The 6,363-nt window shown below is 42.1% G+C and overlaps 1 long non-coding RNA gene across 1 annotated transcript in view; it reads right to left on the bottom strand.

Annotated features, from left to right (window-relative positions):
* Positions 1 to 3,850, bottom strand: part of LOC142831006 (uncharacterized) — a 120,715-nt gene extending 116,865 nt beyond the window's left edge. Inside the window, exon 1 of the long non-coding RNA XR_012906591.2 lies at positions 3,717 to 3,850. This is a non-coding gene — a long non-coding RNA (uncharacterized LOC142831006). The remainder of the gene's footprint in view (positions 1 to 3,716) is intronic.
* Between the last annotated feature and the right edge of the window lie 2,513 nt (positions 3,851 to 6,363).

Raw genomic sequence — 6,363 nt, forward strand, 5'->3', positions numbered from 1 at the left:
TCTGAGAACAATGCCGAGAAAAAAGCATTTACCAAGAGATAATCTCGTGCAACATTTTTCATTGCAAACATGCCTACCACAGACAGTCTTTCCTTCCTTTTGAAGACTTGTTCAGAGCAGTTGTAGCTTCAAGTATGTAGCTGTTAGATTCGCACTCCCGGAACTCCAACTAGGCCAATGAACTCTCCACCTTACTACAGCGACTGCTTTCAGTTTTGTTTTCTATTGGGGAAGTGCTATCAGCCCTGGCATGTGGTGGCCCTGAAACAGAAGCTTAAAAGAAACCCTAACTAATAATTTAAAAAAAAATCCACAAAACCTACATTGTTCTGAGAGTTCCTGTTCCCAGCCATCACCGTGGGTTCCCTCAGAGATGGGGACACGGGCGATCAGTAATCTAAGCAAGGCAAGGCACAGCCTTCCCAAAATTATCTCCATGTCCAACCGCCAACAACTGGGGCTTTTACTGGGGAAGGCTAGGGCTGTGGCATGGCAGCATGGCTCCCCTGCAGCCACCGGGGAGGGATGAGGCCTTGGCGCAGAAGCAGCTCAGCCCACCCCAGCCACTGGGGAGGGATGAGCCGCAGCAAGGCATCCTGGGCTCCCCAGCCTCCACAGATGTCCAGGCTGGGGCTGCAGCACAACAGCCCCAGCTCGCCACATGGCCAGAAAGGATCAGGCTGGGGTGGGCAGGGCCTTAGATGGAAGGGGTGGGGCCTCAGGGGGAAGGGGCCGAGGCTTGCCTTCCCCAGCTGGGCTTTCACCCGCCACCCACGGGTGGGAGAAATCACAACAGTCTCTGCAGAAGCATTAAAATCTTCCTTTTAACAGGGAGAGATCCCTGTAGGTATGTCTACACTACAAAGTTAATTCGAAATAACAGACCTTATTTTGAATTACTTCAATAGCGTCTATACATGCAAATTGCTATTTTGAATTTAATTTGAAATTTAATTTGAATTTAATTTGAAATAGCGGAGCACTTATTTGGTAAACCTCATTCTGTGAGGAGTAACGCCAAATTCAAAATAGCTATTTCGAATTAAGTGCTGTGTAGACCCTTAATTCGAAATAGGGGGCCTCCAGCCCTTCCCAGGGAGCCCTGGTGGCCACTCTGCCCACAACCAGGAAAACTCATCTGCTCCCCCCCAGCTCTGGAGCCCTTCAAGGGGCAGACTCTGGCCACAGTGCCTGTGTCAGTTAGAAGCCTGCCAGCACTCAGCAAGCAGACCCTGCACCTGGCACAGCATGAGCCAACAACCCGCTACGACCCAGCCCTCCACCGCTCCCCAGGACCAGGCTGGCAGCTCCCAGGAGCCTGCCAGGGGCTGCAAAAGGTGGGCTCCTGCCTGGTCTAGTGCTGAGATCATGGACTTCAGTGAGGTTTGGGGGAAGGCCTCCAATGCCCACGACCTCCGCACTAGGCACAGGAATGCGGCCATCTACAGCCACATAGCTGCCAGCCTGGCCAACAAAGGCCACATGCACAGCCAGGAGCAGGTGCGGACTAAAATAAAAGAGCTGTGGCAGGCCTATGCCAGGGGCTCCCAACCAGGGGCTGACCCAGATGCCTGCCCACACTACGAGGCCCTGGACTGCATCCTGGGGGGGTCAGATGGTCCATGCCCCCCTGGTGGTCATCAACCCTGGGGCAGAGGGCCGTGCCCCTGACACAGGGAAAGAGGAGGAAGAGGAGGACGATGGCCAGGAGCCTGCAGGGAGTGTGCCCTACACTCAGGACCCCTGAGCTATACCAGAGAGCCCATCAGCAGTCTCATCTGAGGCTGGGGAGGCCTCCACATGTGAGTGCCATCACGGTCCCTTTACGCAGAGCGGGGGAGGAAGAAGGAGCCCAGGGACTGTGCCTCAGCAAGGTAGGCAAGCAAGCGGGAAAGCTGAGAACCAGCTGTCCAGGGGGGTCCCTTTAAGCACGAGCCTCAGACAGCAGCCACACAAAGCAACTACTGACCTGATGCCCTGCTGGAACCGGTTTCAGCTGCCCTTAAATGCAATCCAATCAGTGTGGACGTGCGATTTTGAAATAGATTTTGTGTCTAGATACATTATTTCGAATTAGCTTAATTCGAAGTAAGTTAATTTGAAATAGCACTGTAGTGTAGAGATACCCTATGTTAGTTTTATATGCTCAGAAATGTTTGAAATCTCCCAAGTGACCTCTCTCTCTCTCTGGAATCTTACATGGCAGCTACACGAAGCATGCGATATTGTGAGTCTTACCATGTAGAAATGTCTGGTATAACCTACATCTGGGCAACTTTAAGTGCAGCCCCATTTTACTGGAACTTTGTCCTATTATAAATACTTCAACAGGATTGAAAAATGTGGAAATGGTGCTTCTTTGTCTGCTGTCTTTTTTCCATTGCCATTTAGTATAATATAAAATATTATGATATAAAAAAAGTCAAATAAGAATTGTAGCTAGTTTCCAGAACTTCTGCCTACATCTTCAAAACTGACAGAAAGATTCTGACCCCAATTAAGAAGCCTCATCTCTATACTTCAGAGTAACAAACAAATAGGTAGAATGGTCTACCATATGTTTTGATTTTCAGTTCATTAAACCCTTCATTGAATAAAACCTTTGAAGAGAGAGACCATACAAAAGACACACAAAGGGTTTTTTTTTCTGATTGTTTGGAAGAATCTTATTAAACACTTCCTCCAAAGAGAAGCAGCATGACACTTAAATGAATTATTCATGCAAGGCTCTGCAAGATAGGCAAGTTTCCTGCGAGATGAGCACAGCCAGGGGTGTTATAAAACTGAAACTGGTATGTGTGGAGAATGGATGGAGATGATTTTGAAAGATGATCTCTGTTGAAAAACTTCAGAACTTTAAATTTGCTTCTTTGCAGCAGAGGGCTTCCTAAAATGCCCTGCTTCTCTGCCTCACCTCAATTCCTTCTGCTCTTAAACATGGTTGGAAAACAATATGCTCTTTTTAAAATTAGGACATTTAGTGATAAATGCAAATTGAAAGAATTGCTGCTAACAACATTGGTTTTTATGATCTTTCGCAGGCTTTCCTTCATGAAACTAATGGGAAGAGGTTTTATATTGCTGTAATTTTACTGAAGTCAATAGAGTTCTTCCTGATTTACACTGGCATAAAAAAATCAGAATTTGGCCCAGCGTTTTTTAAAACCATGAGTACAGTAGTACGTGCACTCATCAGCATACGTTCAGAAAACTCTGAGTAGCACTTGCATGATTTGTATGTTGAGTCTAACTCTATCACAGCTATCTGGCAAGTAACACAATGAAAATTGACAGTTCAAGAATTAAAGCCTTTAAGTTTTACCCATATTTGCAGGACTTGATATTTTGAGGCAGCACAATGCATCAGTAAATAAATAAGGCTTATGCCATTACCAGTTCATCCCACTAGACAGGAATACAAAGCCTGTGGCTAAGATTTAAAAAAGCAGCAAGATGCTGTATATATACAAATGGGAATAAACAAACACAAACTACAGATATGCATCTCTTCATATACTGTAGTCCCCCTTAGAAATTATTCAATGCCAAATAACTTGGGAAAGAGGCACCAGGAGGGATGCAGTCAATAATGTCAAATAAAATTGTTTTGGTGACATTTGTGCTAAAATAATCATGAACACAACAGATGAACAAATTATTGTTGGGTATATTGTAAAATTAACTCAGCAATTAATTTAAATCTATTTTAATTTTACCTCAGAGAACCAATTTTTCCGCACTACTTCTTTTTCCCTCTTCAGTGAAGTACTAGGTTCCTTTTGTTATTGAGTGCTGACACTTTGGAAACATCACAGAAGCAGCAGGAAAATAATGAAAAAACATGTATAGTGCTGAGATTTCCAAGCTATCCAGAGGGCTCTTAAAGATCCTGCAGATAAACTTTAGAGAGTATGCCAAACAGCTGTGTCATATAAAGATACCTCAAAGTCTGTGCCTCATGCTGTGTCTGAAAAGTCAATGCCCAATAAACTCTGATCAGTTTGATTAGCCATGGATTCACTGCCAGCTACAAGGAAAGTTCTGGAAAGAAGAGCTCAGTGAAAACTAAATCAGCAGCTGAAATAGACTATTTAGGTGTGAAAGAGTTGCTGATAGGATCAGAAATATATTTTTGGAACGTGTGCCACTTTTGAGTCAAGCTGTTTTGTCCTAGCCATTTGCTTCTCAGGAATATCATTCTTAAAACCAGCATGTGTCTCCAAGAGCAAAATTGGAGGCATGATGATAGCATGGGGGAGGATTCACCGGTACTAAAAGAAATGAGTACAGAGCTCTTTAGATAAAATATCAAATAGAGCTCTCAATTTCATGTCCCTAATCCAGATGTTAAGTCACGTTTTTCCCACCAACTACATGGATTGAATCTCAGTCACTTCCACAGTTATAATTTTGGGGATGAAATCCTATGCCCATTAATGTTAACAGGAGTTTTTTATTTCATTGAGTCCAAGATTTCACTGGGAGTGGTTCTATTCTATTCAACCTCCTTTGTATTGTTTTAATTGAAGAATGAATTTTATGGCACTTCCTTTCCTAAAATGTTGCCTAGGAGCCAAGTCTTACTTTATAAATAAAAAGGGTCCATTTTACTAGACAGTTACTAGACAGTTTCTAGAGTAGAGAAGGTGAAAGAGTGGAGAAACATTGAAAATCTTGAAAGGGTACTAGATCTACACTATCATACATTCATGTTTAGGCTGTGAATGCATGAGGCTTCAAAAGTCTGATTATGACAGATAGTGATAATCTATGGCTACATCTACACTGGCATGATGTTGTGCAAGAACTCTTTTGCGGAAGAGTTCTTGTGCAAATGCTTTTCTAGAAGAGAGCGTCTACACTGGCATGTGCCTTTGCGCAAGAGATGTGCTTTTACGCAAGAGCATCCATGCCAGTGTAGACACTCTCTTGCGCAAGAAAGCTCTGATGGACATTTTAACCATTGGGCTTTCTTGCACAAGAAATTCATGTTGCCTGTCTACATTGGCCTCTTGTGCAAGAACAGTTGCACAAGAAGGCTTATTCCTGAATGGGAGCATCATAGTTCTTGTGTAAGAAGCACTGATTTCATATATTAGAACGTCAGTGTACTTGCACAGGAACTTGCGGAAAGTGTAGACAGGCTTTTGCGCAAGATCACACCAATGTAGACACAGCCTGCATGTATGCATGCTCTTGATTCTGAATATAAGTATTACCGGTATTTCATAAATGTTCATTCCAACAGAAGATAGGGATGCTATACCCACTACGAGACTTGAGAGATCGATTTTGGAGTTTAAGTACTGAATATAAGAATGTAGGCATTGTTAATAATCTATAGAATACTATCACCGATTTGATTGTGATAATGTGAATATACAGAATGCTGAACTGATCTACAAATACTGGGATAGATTTGCAAATATTTTGCTGGATTTTTTACTCAGCAAACTATGTAAGAGATCTTTCCAGCTGTCCCCATATGATTTGAATCCAATTTTGGCCCAGCTTTACAAAAAGATTTTCTTCATTAAGGGTACATCTACACTACATGGCTATTTCAGGATACCAGAGGTGTACCAAAATAGCTACCCCACATCTACACAAGCCACTCATTATTTCGAAATATTTTTTCAAAATAATGGGTGCACTAGTTTGGCATCCTGGTAATCCTCAGTCCACGAAGGTTAAGGGGTGTCTTGAAATAGCTTATTTTGAAATTTTGTGTGTCTGCACGCACCAAATTTCTTGCTATTTCAAAATGGATTCAAAATAAGAAACGCAGTTTGCATAGTGCAAATTGCATATCTTAGTTAATGTTTAGGATGCTGTGTAGACTCACCCTAAGGAAATAATTTTTGTCAGCCCTTTGAGGTTTCTTTTGGTGGGACATAAAGATAAATTTATATAGGAGATGCACACCTTGATGTTTGATTGCAAATAACTTTATTCTATATCATAAAAAGATTAATTTGAAATTATGTATAGCAATAGGAACTCTTATTGCTCTGGTTTTTGCATTTAATTCGTTATTTGGATTTCAAACGTTATGCATAGAGTGACCTGCTCCAGAATGAACCATGGTCTGATAAGAAACACATTCTAGTTTTGGAAAACAAAAGATTAAAAGGGAAAACTTGAAGTCTGGGCCACTTGTCAGTTAGAATATGTTCTTTTAGTTTACCCTTATTTTCAGTGCTGATATAAATAGAGTGACCATATTTCCCTAGGTGAATATGAGATGCCTGGTAAAATATTCATATTCAAGTGAATTCAACAGTAATCAATCAGAACTGTGCGGTACAAATGTTAAATTCAACATCAAGTTGACTGAGACACTGTTATAAACATTGAGTAGGT

The sequence above is a fragment of the Pelodiscus sinensis genome, chromosome 11 (genome assembly GCF_052426305.1).
Source record: "Pelodiscus sinensis isolate ZL-2025 chromosome 11, ASM5242630v1, whole genome shotgun sequence".
Classification (NCBI taxonomy): domain Eukaryota; kingdom Metazoa; phylum Chordata; order Testudines; family Trionychidae; genus Pelodiscus; species Pelodiscus sinensis.